The following is a 15812-nucleotide window of genomic DNA, read 5'->3' as shown; positions in this document are numbered from 1 at the left end:
GTGGGGTGGGTGGATGGATGGGGGGTGTGGGTGGTCGGCTGTTGCCATGGTGTGCGGTCTGTGGCCATACTACCCGATTCCCACGCCCATCTAGTCAGTGAAGCGGGCGTCTATCAGCCTGTCCCGTGCCCGCTGGCCCAGCCGGTAACGGTGGACAGCCACCCGCCCGTGTCTAGCCCGTCTGCCCTGACCATTGCCCCCATCCCCCTCATCTGTGGAGGACTGCGCCTCTTCCTGCTGCTCCTCCACTCCGCCGTCCTCTTCCTGCGGCACATCGCCCCTCTGCTGGGCTATATTGTGCAGGACGCAGCACACCACAATGATGCGTCCGACCCTATCTGACCGATACTGGGGGGCGCCCCCAGAGAGGTCCAGGCACCTGAAACACATCTTCAGCACGCCAAAGCACCTCTCGATCACTCCCCTTGTCGCTATATGGGCATCATTGTAACGGTTCTCTGCCTCATTGCGTGGCCTCCGTATAGGCGTCATCAGCCACGATCGCAATGGGTAGCCCCTGTCGCCCAGGAGCCAGCCCCTCAGCCGGGGATGGCGTCCCTCGTACATGCCGGGGATGTATGACCGCGACAACACGTATGAATCGTGTGCACTGCCCGGGTACCGGGCGCAGACTTGCAGGATCATCATGCGGTGGTCGCAGACCACCTGTATGTTCATCGAATAGGTCCCCTTCCTATTGGTGAACACGGCCCTGTTATCTGCAGGTGGCCGGACGGCGACGTGCATCCCATCAATCGCGCCCTGGACATGGGGAACCGGGTCACGGCAGAGAAGCCCACGGCCCGGGCATCTTGGCTGGCCCGGTCCACAGGGAAGCGGAAGTAGTGGTGCGCAATGGCATATAGGGCGTCTGTCACTGCCCGGATGCATCGGTGCACCGATGTCTGCGATATGCCGGACAGGTCCCCCCACTCGGTGCCTGGAATGATCCCGTTGCATAAATGTTCAGGGCCACCGTAACCTTGACGGACACGGGGAGAGGGTGTCCCCCGCCAGTGTCATGCGGTGACAGGTGCGCCAGCAGGTGGCAGATGTGTGCCGCAGTTTCCCGGCTCATCCGGAGTCTCCTCCTGCATTCCCGGTCCGTGAGGTCCTGGTATGACAGCCGGGGCCGGTACACACGGGGCGTCCTCGGGTGCCTCCGTTGCCGTGGGGCCGCGACGTCCTCCTCGTCCTGTCGGTCAGGTGTCCCTCCAGCCTGGTCAGCTGCCGCCTGCCCCTCTGCGGTGCCTCTCTGGCACGCTCCTCCTCCTCATCCAGGGCAACATGGACATTAACGGCTGCCGCCATGGCGGCCAACATCGCTGGCTGACCGGATAACATGATGGCCTGTGCGGGGTGGGGGGGGGGGGGGGGGGGACGACATGTCATCATTGCCCATACCCCCTCCTTCCCCCAGCCAGGTGGCATGGACTGCACGTGTCCGACTGTTGGAGGCTGGCACCTGGCCAGGTGGACCAACTCACACGCACCCCCCCCCCCTCCCCGGCACGGACACCCCCCCTCCCCGGCACGCACCTCCCCCCAGTCCCCTCCCCGGCACGCGCCCCCCCCCCCCCCCCCCCGGCACGGACCCCATCCCCCGTTCCCCTCCCCGGCACGGACTCCGTCCCCCTCCCCGGCACGCACCCACCCTCCCCGGCACGGACCCCGTCCCCCCGGCACGGACCCCGTCCCCTTCCCCGGCACAGACCCCGCCCCCCCCGTCTCCCTCCCCGGCACGGACCCCATCCCCCATCCCCCTCCCCGGCACGGAGCCCGTACCCAGTCCCCCTCCCCGGCATGGACCCCGTCCCCCCGTCCCCCTCCCCGGCACGGACCCCGTCCCCCCGTCCCCCTCCCCCGTCCCCCTCCCCGGCACGGACCCCGTCCCCCCGTCCCCCTCCCCGGCACGGACCCCGGCCTCCCATCCCCCTCCCCGGCACGGACCCCCTTCCCCCGTTCCCCTCCCCGGCACGGACCCCGTCCCCCGTCCCCCTCCCCGGCACGCACCCCCCCTCCCCGGCACGGACCCCGTCCCCCCGGCACGGACCCCGTCCCCTTCCCCGGCACAGACCCCGCCCCCCCCGTCCCCCTCCCCGGCACGGACCCCATCCCCCATCCCCCTCCCCGGCACGGAGCCCGTACCCAGTCCCCCTCCCCGGCATGGACCCCGTCCCCCCGTCCCCCTCCCCGGCACGGACTCCGTCCCCCCGTCCCCCTCCCCCGTCCCCCTCCCCGGCACGGACCCCGTCCCCCTCCCCGGCACGGACCCCGGCCTCCCATCCCCCTCCCCGGCACGGACCCCCTTCCCCCATCCCCTTCCCTGGCACGGACCCCACCCCCTCCCCGGCACGCACCCCCCCCCCCCCGTCCCCCTCCCCGGCATGGACCCCCCGTCCCTCCCGTCTCCCTCTTCGGCCGTCATCCTCCCGTCCCCGGCACTCACCCCCCTCCCGGCACTCCCCCGGAGCCCAGCCCACTCTAACCACACCCCCCCCCCCCCCCGCCGCACACACACACACACAACCCTACACAGACCTCTCCCCCACACATACAGACTGCGGCCACGCCATCGCCTCTCCAGCGGCCAACCCCCCAGGCCGTCACCCACCTCCACGCTGGTCGGCGTCAACCTTGAGCACTGGTTGACGCCGATTGAAAGGTGGTTTGATTTACGCCGACGTGACCCGTGATCACGTCGGCGGGACTTCAGCCCAACCGGACGGGAAAATATCGGCAGCCCCGAAATCCATTGCCTCACGCCCACCTGTGCTATTCTCCGAGGCGTGCGGCGCGATTGACGCCCCGCCGACTTTTCTCCCTTCGGAGAATTCGGCGGGCGGCGGGGGTGGAATTCACGGCGGCCAACGGCCATTCTCCGACCCGGTGGGGGGGTTGGAGAATCTCGCCCCATATCTCTATCGTGGGGTTCTTGGTAATCCTGGGCCTTGGGTGGGCGTATTACAGTGGTGCTGCTGAGCAATGAAGAGCTGCCAACCAGAGATTGGTCAGCAGCTCTCTGTGGGCGGCGCTTTCACCTTTGGGGTCCCAGGGAAGGCCCACCGCAGCCTCGTTATGTGCATGACTAGCAATTAATGTGGTTGGCCCTCCCGAAAATAGGTAAACCGAGGCTCTCACCGGCTGTCAACCAGTGGGTGACCCAACATATATTAAATCTGCCTATTGTTTGTCTAGATCCTTTGGAAACTCGTACAATCTGTGTAGGTAGGGTGAATCCTTGGGTCGTCGCAAACTATATTGTTTGCGACGTGGTTAGCACTGCTGCCTCATAGCTCCAGTGGACCCGGGTTTAATTCCGGCCTTGGGTGACTGTATGGAGTTTGCACTTTCTCCCCTTATCTGCGTGGGTTTCCTCCAGTTGCTCCAGTTTCCTCCCACAGTCCAAAGATGTGCAGGTTAGGCGGATTGGCCATGCTTAATTGCCCTTGGTGTCCAAAAAGGTTATGTGGGGTTACTGGGTTACAGTGAGTGGGTGAAGGTGTGGGTTTAAATGGGGTGCTCTTTCCAATGGCTGGTGCAGACTCGATGGGCCGAATGGCTTCCTTCTGCACTGTAAATTCTATGATTGTATATTAGGGCAGGATACATTTAAAGAATAAAATATCATTTAATGAGTGGATGCTAAGAAAGATTGCCACATTTACTTGTCAACTTATTTCTGATCACACTCTCCTTCCATTTGCATCACAGGATGCCCTCATTACTTGCAGATTTTGTGGGTGTCTAAAACTGCCTGAGGCCACAGCAATGGTGTGGGATCAGCCTTACTGAGAGCAGTTCGGCCGCATCAAAACAGCAGGTGCTGTGGAAAATGTGAGACTTAGACAATTCCAACAAAGATTTGCAAGTGCTGGAAGCATCCTGCAGGCCATGCACCTCCCAAAAATGGGGCCCGTTGGGGTTAGGAAATACGAGGTCAGAGGTTAAAATTCAATATGGCTGAAACAGGAACCCAGCGTAGCTCAAATCAGTCCACTTCAATGGCGAAAAACATAAAATTATATTTCTTTACAGTATTTTCTCACAGTTCAGCACAAAGAGAAAAAGAAACACTGTGCCTTGCCAAATGAAGCAACTTACAGTCTCTTAGGCCTCGTAATTGACCTGTTGATGTGCCTTCTCTTAGACAAATTAATTAACTGCCTGCTATCTGTAGCTGGGGGAAGAATTAAATTATAATTTAATAATGTTTGCTGGGGGAATTGTTAGCTTTTTCAAACTGCAACCATCAGGGCCCCTCACAGGCCCACAATATGTTGTTGATGGATTTTATTACTTTGGAGGGAAAACTGGATCAGGCTTGAAAATAAGCACAGGGATCACAATGCATGATTAATCTGTGTCCATGATGCAGGGAGCACACAAAGTTCCTGCTCCCGACTGATGTGTTGGGTGTTCTGGATCACATACAGGTCACCAACACTTGAAGTAGTGCAACACTATTTTATTAAAAGGTTATCTATTTAAACATACTTGAACTGTGGGTTGATACGATGCTAGCTTTAACTAAAGACCTTTGCCTTGTCCTAGCCAGTTGATGCACTCAGCACATGGTGAATGTCTGTGTTGCAGGCTGTGAGCTCTGTGCTCCTAGCTAGTTGCTACTCGAATGAACGGGAACTCTGATGCCCCCTGTCTTTATAGTGCGTGTGCTCTCACTGGTGATTGGCTGCAGTGTTGTGTATGTTGATTGGTCTCACTGTGTGTCCATCAGTGTGTCTGCACCATGATATACTGGTGTATATTATGACATCCCCCCTTTTATATAAGAAAATGTGCTTGTGTGACAATAATAGTGTGTGGTGAATGTTCCTGACTACGTGTGTGCGAAATATTTACAGGTCTATGTACATAAAACTAAGCTATTTACATGGGAAGGTGCCTGGTGCAGAAAAACAGTGTGTCACAAGAATAACGAGATGAACACTATATACAAACCACTTGAACGATTAAACGGAAGAACAGAGAGTCCATTAGTACAAAGTTCACAAATTAAGTCTCTGAAGTGGGCGATTAATTCTGGTTAACCGCCTCAAGGGTGGTCAGGAGCCACCAGCTGAGGAGCGGGCTGGACTGTGTCAGAGTGAGGAGGATGCAGAATAACTGGAATCTCTGCATAGTCCATGTTAGGGACAACGAGGTCGTGGCACTGGTGGAGGATCATGTAGCGAGCGCGGAACGAGACGAAGGGCACGCCGGTTACGGCGCAGAATGGAACCATCCAGTAGATGAACCAGGAACGAGTGGGGAGCCACCTGCCGAAGAACCACAGCAGTTGCAGACCAGCCACCATCCGGAAGATGGATGCGGACGTTATCATCTGGAGCCAGGGCAGGGAGATCAGCTGCACGGGAGTCATGAGCCGCCTTGTGCTGTGCACGAGACAGTTGCATTCGTTGAAGGACCGGAACGTGGTTGAGGTCTGGGACGTGAATGGACGGCACCGTCGTCCTCAGGGTGCGACCCATGAGCAGCTGGGCTGGCGACAGGCCAGTGGACAGTGGGGCCGAGCGATAGGCCAGCAGGGTGAGGTAGAAGTCGGATCCCACATCGGCAGCCTTGCAGAGGAGCCGTTTGACTATGTAGACGCCCTTCTCTGCTTTGCCATTGGATTGGGGGTACAGGGGACTGGATGTCACATGCACAAAGTTGTACCTCCTGGCAAAGTTGGACCATTCCTGGCTTGCGAAGCAGGGGCCATTGTCCGACATCACAATGAGTGGGATGCCGTGATGAGCAAAAGTGTCCTTACAGACACGGATGACTGCAGACGATGTGATGTCGTGCAAACGTACCACCTCCGGGTAGTTTGAAAAATAGTCTACAATCAGAACATAGTCCCTGCCCAGCGCGTGGAACAGGTCAATGCCGATCTTGGACCAAGGGGATGTTGTACCATCAATATGACGCAAGGCAGGTTGAAGTAACATCAATTAAAGGCTTTATTGAGCAGAACTTGATCCCCAGCAGCTTGGGTACAGAATGCAGCTGCTGGGGGAAATCCGGGTTCTTATGCCGGCATTTCTGGGTGGAGCCCAGTAGGCGGCAGATCCTATCAGGATCCGGTATCCATCTACCAATAGCCTGTCGGCATCGTGGTGTACCGTATTACCCCTAATACATACCACCACAGGGGACATGACCAACTCATGGGGATGTAGAGTCTCACGTGGTTGGGCCAGCTGGAACCGCTGACAGGTGGGGCAGTTGAGCACGGTGTTGGTGATGTCGTCATTGATGCCGGGCCAGTACACTGCCTCTCGGGCCCGTCGGCAGCATTTCTCCACGCCAAGATGGCCCTCGTGTATGAAAATGAAAATCGCTTATTGTCACAATTAGGCTTCAATGAAGTTACTGTGAAAAGCCCCTAGTCGCCACATTCCAGCGCCTGTTTGGGGAGGCTGTTATGGGAATTGAACCGTGCTGCTGGCCTGCCTTGGGCTGCTTTCAAAGCCAGCAATTTAGCCCTGTGCTAAACAGTAGCTATTCCAAGACGAGCTGGCGCATGCTGTGCGGGATAACAATGAGGTCCAGCTTCAGGAGGACACCATCGACTACCGCCAGATCGTCTCTGATGTTGTAGAACTGCGGGCATTGGCCCTTGAGCCACCCGTCTGTTAGATTGGCCCCACTGTGTGTCCATCAGTGTGTGTCTGCACCATGATATACTGGTGTATATTATGACACCTACTTATTGTAGTGACTACAATGTGCAGCCAGAACTCACAAAGCCCCTGTTGATTGGCTGCTCGTCTGGGCAAAGACCTACAAAATTGTGAGGGTATAACTTGAGTTTGAGCTTGCCACCCACTATTTAAAGTGAGTCTGAACTTCTTAAAGGGAAGGTGAATTTTAGTTTGCGTAGGCAGTGGAAGTTATTCCACAAATGACTTATAACTGGGAAAGAAGCAAGGATGGGACAGCATGGCAGAAACTGCTGCTAGACTCTCCAACGCAGCATGGGAGGTCTTGACAGGAGGAGTAAGGCTTTACATTCACAATGGCCAGCAGGATGTCCAGGCAGATTCTCATTGGACAATGGGAACATATAGCAATGCTGGTCAATGCCGAAGAGTATAGTCCCAAGGACCTAAATGGAATGTCGAAAGAAATTCAACAACCTCACATCAGTGAATGCATCTTCAAATGTCACTTTCAACCAACAGTGTGATTCACCTCAAACAATGCCCAATGCATTACATTCCCACCATTCATCTCAAACAATGCTCAATGTATTACATTCCCACCATTCATCTCAAACAATGCTCAATGCATTACATTCCCACCATTCACCTCAAACAATGCCCAATGCATTACATTCCCACCATTCACCTCAAACAATGCTCAATGCATTACATTCCCACCATTCGTCTCAAACAATGCTCAACGCATTACATTCCCACCATTCGTCTCAAACAATGCTCAATGCATTACATTCCCACCATTCGCCTCAAACAATGCTCAATGCATTACATTCCCACCATTCGCCTTAAACAATGCTCAATGCATTACATTCCCACCATTCGCCTCAAACAATGCTCAATGCATTACATTCCCACCATTCGCCTCAAACAATGCTCAATGCATTACATTCCCACCATTCGCCTCAAACAATGCTCAATGCATTACATTCCCACCATTCGCCTTAAACAATGCTCAATGCATTACATTCCCACCATTCGTTTCAAACAATGCTCAGTGCATTACATTCCCACCATTCGTCTCAAACAATGCTCAATGCATTACATTCCCACCATTCGCCTCAAACAATTTCCGCCAATGACAACTCATACCTCACATTTGGAACTTCTCCTCACCCTCGCCCAATTAGCACAGCTCGAAGCCTCGCACCCACATCTCAGAGTTTGCACACACTGCAAGCTGTTCAACCAGGAAAGGTACATCACCCTAACATCTTGCACCATATTCATTAACATACTTTTTTCTCTCTTGGAGAACAAGGAGAACAGAAGGCCGGGGGCAGGCAACGTTTCATGTCCTCACTCCCATGGAGGAGACAGTGCTTGCTATCAGTGGAGTGGTCATCACTGAGGCCATGATCAGTGGCCAAGGTGAACGGACTGAAAGTGACGGTATGCTCCTGCCTCATTCTCCTTCTCACATTCCCCGCCCATCCACAAGCCCTTCTGATTCCAAGCTGAAGATGGTGTAAACATTCATACTTGCATTCTCCCTGTCTCGTCACCATCACCACAAACCTATTCTCTTGCCTTTTTCCTTCCTGATACCCAGGGACAATTGTGTCAGACAGGACCATGAAGTGCAAGAGGGAGAAGAGATTGATGATGAAGCACTGTTACATGATTTCACACTCAGAGCCACATGTTTAGGTGCATTCTTTAGAGGGGAGCACAGAGGTGGGGTCTGCACATGCTGAATGATGAGAACAAGTTTTCTACAGACAGGGCAGGGAGAAAGGATGTGTGGTGCCAATTCCCGAGAGGCTGATGTCACACGAGAGTTCTGCTGTAGAGGATGCAGATGAGTACATTACTGTGACACAGTACAGGAGAACACTGAAGGGCAAGCATGGTGAAATGTTTGGTGCATGGGCAGGCCTGCCAGTAGGATTGCTGCCACTGTCAAGGAACCTGACAGTGTTGGAACCAAGTTGCCACAAGGTTCAACAAATAGCTGGGAGCCTCCTTTTCTGGACTCCGTGGAAACTACAACTAAGATGCAACATCTGAGGTCAATGTCTCAGTTTTCATTACAACACAAGCAGATGGGGCCCAACAATGTTGCAGTGGAAATTCAGACTGAGATCCAGTTTCTTGATCTTGCCAGTCCAGTCTGCCATGGATACTAGGGTTGAAATGTTCTTGCAAGCCCTCACAACAGTCCAGCAATCAGTCCTCTCACAGAATATTAGGTTCCCTGAGGCACTGTCCTGAGAGTGCGACAGTGGAGAATAAACATCTTGTCCACCCAATGCCAAATACCCACCACAGCCTCTTTGCCAATGCGCTTCCATAGAATCCCTACAGTGCAGATTTGGCACATTGAATCTGCACTAACCCTCTGAAAGAGCACTCTACCTAGGACCACTCACCCGCCCTATCCCCATAACCCTATGGCCAATCCACTAACTTGCACATCTTTGGACACAAATCTATCATGGTCAATCCACCTAACCTGCACATCTTTGGACTGTGGGAGGAAACGAGAGCACCTTGAGGAAACCCACGCAGACACGAGGAGAACATGCAAACTGCACACAGTCACCCAAGGCTGGAATTGAACCCGGATCTCTGGCGTTGTGAGGCAGCAGTTCTAACCACTGTGCTACCGTGTCTACCCTTTGCTATTGATGCTGCCCAAAGCCAGGTCTTCAAGGCCGAGAGCTGATGTCCTGTAGGGCCATCTGAAGTCCCCCCACCCCCCCGAAAATCAACAACCTTGTAGCAGACATGCTGTAACTATGGGGAAGCTCTGTAGAGGAGCCCTGGGACAGGCAAGGACAGATAGTTCGGAATGGTTGTGGTGGCATTTATTTCAGCATAATGCTGTCCTAGTCAATAGCAGAAGGAGAGTAAGATGTGTGAACGGTGATGCATGGGGGAACAGGTTTATGTGAATTGATACTGCAGTCAGATGAGTTGATGCCGAACAGCACATCCAAAAAAAGGATGCACAGTTCTCTTTTTCATCCTTCTCAGCTGGTGGTAAGGGCACTTCCCTCAGGATTGTGAAGGATACAGAAGACAATGAGAACTCTCAATGATGCTTGTGTGACAGCTTGGCTCTCTACGTAAGCTGTTCATGTATCCTTTAGTCTTGCACATTGGAATCATGAAGCAGATGGTCAGCGGAAATATCTTGTCATTCAGCAGCCAGCTAATAACAACCAGGTGATATGAAAGATATTGGTTGCTCCAGCCTGGAAATATCCCCTGCAAAGAAATTTATGGCCACAATTATATTCGCAGCGACTGCCGGCGACATCCTTCTCCCGTTCTGAGGCTGCAGGTCACAGATTTCAGTAAGAACTTCCTTAGTTAAATGGAGATATTACACAACTGTTTCTTAGAACCATAGAATTCCTTCAGCACAGAAGGAGGCCATTCAGCCCATTGAATCTGCATTGACCTTCTGAAAGAGAAACCTACCTAGGCCCACTCCCCTGCCCTACCCCTGTAACTTCATAACCCCATTGAACCTTTTGGACACTAAGGGGCAATTTAGCATGGCTAATCCACCAAACCTGAACATTTTTAGGCCATGGATGGAAACTGGAGCACCAGAAGGAAACCCAGACAGACATGGGGAGAATGTGCAATTGCCACACAGTCACCCAAGGCAGGAATTAAATCTGGGTCCCTGGCGCTGTGAGGCAGAGGTAAACACTGTGCCACCGTGCTGCCTCTTGCTAAGATTTAGGTAAGAAAAACGATAGCTGAAGACTTTACTTGGACCTTCTCCCCTCCTTCTCCTCCATTTATTCCCTCTGCTCAATATCTCAATTATTCTGCAGGCCAAGGAGAATGATAACTATCGTGCCCATGGAGCTGGTTTAGCACCGAGCTAAATAGCTGGCTTTTAAAAAGCAGACCAGGGCAGGCCAGCAGCACGGTTCAATTCCCATACCAGCCTCCCCAAACAGGCGCCGGAATGTGGCGACTCGGGGCTTTTCACAGTAACTTTATTTGAAGCCTACTTGTGACAATAAGCGATTTTCATTTCATTTCATGAGGAAGTTCTCTAAGCAGAACCGTCACATTCAGAAACAGGGCCTTCACCACATGAAGCAGCACTCTTTACAGACTCCGGCAATTTTAAATTGCAGTCAAAACCTCAGGTGCAAACTCAACAGGAGCTAATACCAAAGCAGGAAGTTTCCATTTTATGATGCCCCATTCAGGGTTATTTCGCTTTAGGATCTCGGATATAATAGGGCACTGAGCATCAGGACTTTTGCTGTTGTGTTGTTTCGCTCTGGGACCAATGAAGCATACAAACCCTGAGAGATGCCATTTTAAAGATGTCTCTACCGCTTCTTCTCCCCCACCCACCGACTCTCTCTCCTGCTCCCTGAGATTGTCTCCTGCTTGCTGACTCTCTCACACACGCCAAAGTTCTCTCCCACTTCCCAACTCTCTCCCGCTCTCTGAGACTTCCTCCCACTCCCCAAGACTCGCTTAAGCTCCCCAAGACTCTCTTCTTTCTGACTCCATCCTGATCTTTGACCGCAGCCCCCCCCCCCCACCACCTGACTTTCTCCCGCTCCCTGAATCTTTCCTGATGCAAGCCCACTCCTTGAGACCCTCTCCAGCTCCCTCATTGTCTCCGGATCACCAATTCCCTCCCACTCCCTGACACACTCTTGTTCCCCCACTCTCTCCCACTTCCCCTTTCTCCCTCACTTCCTCCCATTCTTGATCAATGATTCTCTCCCACTTCCTCACTCTCTTCCTCTCCACCACTCTCTCCCGCTCCCGGACCCTCTCCCTCTCACAGACTCTCACCCATTCACAGACTCTCTGATATTCCCAGACTCTATCCCACTTCCAGATTTACTCCATGAGGCACGATCAATTTGGCTGGAGACGAAGTTGAAGCCCATTGCTCGCACATGGCCTGGGGAGGTGGGGGGGGGGGGGTGGGGGGGGGGGGGGGTAGGATAGCGCCGCCCATTGTCCGTGACCAGGGGGGGCCACCACTGCCGCTGAGCGGGCCTGGTGCGGGGGAGAAGATGGCGGCACCCATTGCTCGCACATGGCCTGGGAGGAGGGGAGGATAGCGGCGGCCATTGTCCGTGACCGGGGGAGGGGGGTGGGGGCGACCGCTGCCGCTGAGCGGGCCTGGCACACCGCTGTGTAGTGGCCCTTCTTCCCGCAGGCCTTACAAAGGGCAGCGCGGGCCGGGCAGCGTTGGCGGGGGTGTCTTTGTTGGCCGCAAAAATAGCATCGGGGCCCCCCGGAGATCACTGGCTGGCGCATAGCGCAGGCATATTGGGTGGGTAGCGCACCCGCTGGGGCAGCTGCCTGTGGCACCCATGAAGCGTAGCAGGAGTGGACCGCGCGGTTGGGGGCGTAGGACTGTACATTGCGCAGGTCGACCGTCATGGAAAGCGCTGGTGTTTTAGTCTTTGCGAGGTCGCGCGTGGCCCCTTCTAGGAGCCGCTGCCTGATAAAATTGGACCCAATCCCAGTTACAAAAGCATCCCTCATAAGGAGATCTGAGTGCTCCTTAGCTGTAACGTCCTAGCAGTCTCAGTCCTGCACTAGTGGGATCAAGGCCCTCCAGAAGTCCTCGACTGACTCACCGGGTAGTTGAGTACGCGTTGCGAGCGTGTGTCTAGTGAAGAGCGTGTTCGTCGTCTGCTCATAACTCTCTTTGAGTCAATTCATAGCGTCAGCGTAATTGGGCGCATCCTGGATCAGCGGGAAGATTTTAGAGCTAAGTCTGGAATACAAGATTTGAATCTTCTGAGCCTCTGGAACAGGGGTCGGCGCCGCGTTGATATACGCTTCAAAACAAGCTAGCCAGTGCTGGAAGTCCTTTCTGGCGTCGCTTGCGTGTAGGTCCAGCTGCAGTCAATCTGTTTAATCCGGAGGTCCATCTTCTGAATCAGATACTAATAAATTGAGGCACGATCAATTTGGCTGGAGACGAAGTTGAATTCAAACTGAGGCTTTATTTGTACCTGATGTGTGGCCTCCTACAGCAGCTGACAAAATGGCTGCGAGCTGAAGGCCACGCATATTTATAACCCGGCTCCTGGGCGGAGCTAGCATGCAGGGGCCCAGGTGAACTTGTAGTGCACGTTCTACCGTACAACCCTTCATATAAGAACACAGTGGTTTACCACATTCACCCCCTGTTAAAACTGAATCCGGCAGGGTGGTGGTTAACTATATACAATTCGCAATCTTTAATATTTACAGAACAGTAAAAAAAAATGTCTCTGGTCATCCGGCGGGCCGGTGAGAAGTTCAGCCGGTCCGGCGCCTTGATCGTCCTCTGGGATCGACGAAGTGGAGCCGGCGATGTTGGTGCTGTCGTGGTCGAAGTTGACTCCGGGAGCGTGCCAAAATCCTCTTCATCAACGGGGGTTGGCACGGGTAGGACGGCCAGTCCCAGGGAGGGTGATGGGGGTGGCGGGGGAGGGGAGGGTGGCGCCGGGGGTGGAACCTGCTGGTGCCAGGTCCCTGAGGGAGACGGTATCCTGGCGGCCGTTGGGGAAGGCCACGTAGGCGTACTGTGGGTTTGCATGGAGCAGGTGCACCTTTTCCACTAACGGATCCGCCTTGTGGAGCCGCACATGTTTAGGGAGAAGCACGGTTCCCGGAGCTGTGAGCCAAGTTGGGAGTGATACCCCGGATGTGGACTTCCTGGGGAAGGCAAAAAGACGTTCATGCGGTGTATTGTTAGTAGCAGTGCAGAGTAATGAGCGAATGGAATGCAGTGCATCAGGGAGGACCTCTTGCCAGCGGGAGGCCGGGAGATTTCTGGACCGTAGGGCCAGCTGGACGGCCCTCCATACCGTCCCATTCTCCTTTTCTACCTGTCCGTTTCCCTGGGGATGTAGCTCGTCGTTCTGCTGGAAGCGATACCCCTGCTGAGCAGGATCTGACGTAGCTCATCACTCATGAATGAGGATCCCCTGTCACTGTGAATGGAGGCGGGGAAGCCGAACAGAGTGAAGATAGAATAAAGGGCTTTAATGACGGTGGCAGACGTCATGTCAGGGCATGGGATGGCGAAGGGAAAACAGGAATATTCATCGATTACACTGAGGAAATACATGTGTCGGCCGGAGGAGGGGAGGAGGCCTTTGAAATCCACGCTGAGGTGTTCAAAGGGGCAGGAGGCCTTCACCAGGTGCGCGCGGTCCGGCCGGTAGAAGTGCGGTTTGCACTTGCACAGACGTGGCAGTCCTTGGTGATCGTCCTTACTTCCTCGACGGAGTAGGGCAAATATGCGGCCTTAATGAAGTGGTACAACCGAGTGACCCCTTGGTGACAAAGGCTGTCGTGCAGGGTCCGGAGTTGGTCTACCTGTGCGCTGGCACATGTACCTTGGGATAGGGCGTCTGGGGGCTCGTTGAGTTTGCCAGGGTGATACTTAATCTCGTAATTATAGGTGGAGAGAAAGAGCTTGATTCTCCACCGCAAGATTTTGTCATTTTTGATCTTGCCCCGCTGCGTGTTGTTGAACATGAAGGCAACCGACCGTTGGTCAGTGAGGAGAGTGAATCTCCTGCCGACCAGGTAATACCTCCAATGTCGCACAGCCTCAACGATAGCCTGGGCCTCCTTTTCGACGGATGAATGCCGAATTTCGGAGGCATGGAGGGTGCGGGAAAAGAATGCCACGGGCCTGCCTGCCTGGTTGAGGGTGGCTGCAAGGGCAACATCCGACGCATCACTTTCTACTTGGAAAGGAAGTGTTTTGTCTCCAGAGTGCATCCCAGCTTTGGCAATGTCAGCTCTGATCCGGGCGAAGGCCTGTTGGGCCTCGGCCGTCAGGGGAAAATGAGTGGACTGTATGAGTGGGCGGGCCTTGTCCGCATAGTTTGGGACCCACTGAGCGTAATACGAGAAGAACCCCAGGCAGCGTTTGAGGGCCTTGGGGCAGTGGGGGAGGGGAAGCTCCATGAGGGGGCGCATGCGGTCGGGATTGGGCCCCAGAACTCCGTTCTGGACCACGTAGCCGAGGATGGCTAAGCGGTTTGTACAGAACACACACTTCTCCTTGTAATACGTGAGGTTGAGGAGAGTGGCGGTGCGGAGAAATTTAGCGAGGTTGGCGTCGTGGTCCTGCTGATCATAGCCGCAGATGGTGGTCACATTGTCTAGGTACGGAAACATGGCCCGCGAGTCGTACCAGTCGACCATTCGGTCCATCTCCCTTTGGAAGACCAAAACCCCATTGGTGACGCCGAAGGGGACCCTAAGGAAGTGATATAGCCAGCCGTCTGTCTCGAAGGCGGTGTACGGCTGGTCCGATTTACGGATGGGGGGCTGGTGGTAAGCGGATTTCAGGTCCACCGTTGAGAAGACCCGGTACTGTGCAATCTGGTTAACCATGTCAGATATGCATGGGAGGGGGTACACGTCAAGCTGCATGTACCTGTTGATGGTCTGGCTGTAGTCAATGACCATTCGGTTTTTCTCCCCAGACTTAACCACTACCACTTGAGCTCTCCAGGGGCTGTTGCTGGCCTCGATGACTCCCTCCTGAAGCAACCGCTGGACCTTGGACCTGATGAAGGCCTTATCCAGGGTGCTGTACCGTCTGCTCCTGGTGGTGACGGATTTGCAATCTGGAGTTAGATTGGCAAAGAGGGAAGGAGGATCGACCTTTAGGGTCGCGAGGCCGCACACAGTGAGGGGTGGTAAGGGTTCGCCGAATTTAAGGGTCAGTCTCTGGAGGTTGCACTGAAAATCCAAGCCAAGGATATGTGCAGCGCAGAGGTTAGGGAGGACGTAGAGGCGAAAGCCGTGGAACTCTGCGCCTTGGACTGTGAGCGTGACCGTGCAGTACCCCCGGATCGCTACGCGATGGGATCCGGAGGCCAGGGAGATACATTGATTGGTAGGGTGTACTTTAAGGGAGCAGCGCCTTACCGTATTCGGGTGTACAAAGCTCTCCGTGCTCCCGGAGTCCAGTAGGCAGGAGGTCACGTGGCCGTTGATTTTCACGCTGGTGGATGCGTTGGTCAGAGTGTGCGGTCAGGACTGGTCGATTGCCATGGATGCGAGTCGTGGTTGATCGTTGTGTAGTGAGGCGGCCGTTGAGTCGGGGTCCTGAACGTCGTAGGT

Source organism: Scyliorhinus torazame, chromosome 6, assembly GCF_047496885.1.
Source record: "Scyliorhinus torazame isolate Kashiwa2021f chromosome 6, sScyTor2.1, whole genome shotgun sequence".
In the NCBI taxonomy this organism is placed as follows: Eukaryota; Metazoa; Chordata; class Chondrichthyes; order Carcharhiniformes; family Scyliorhinidae; genus Scyliorhinus; species Scyliorhinus torazame.
Note: the sequence above shows the minus strand (reverse complement) of the source record.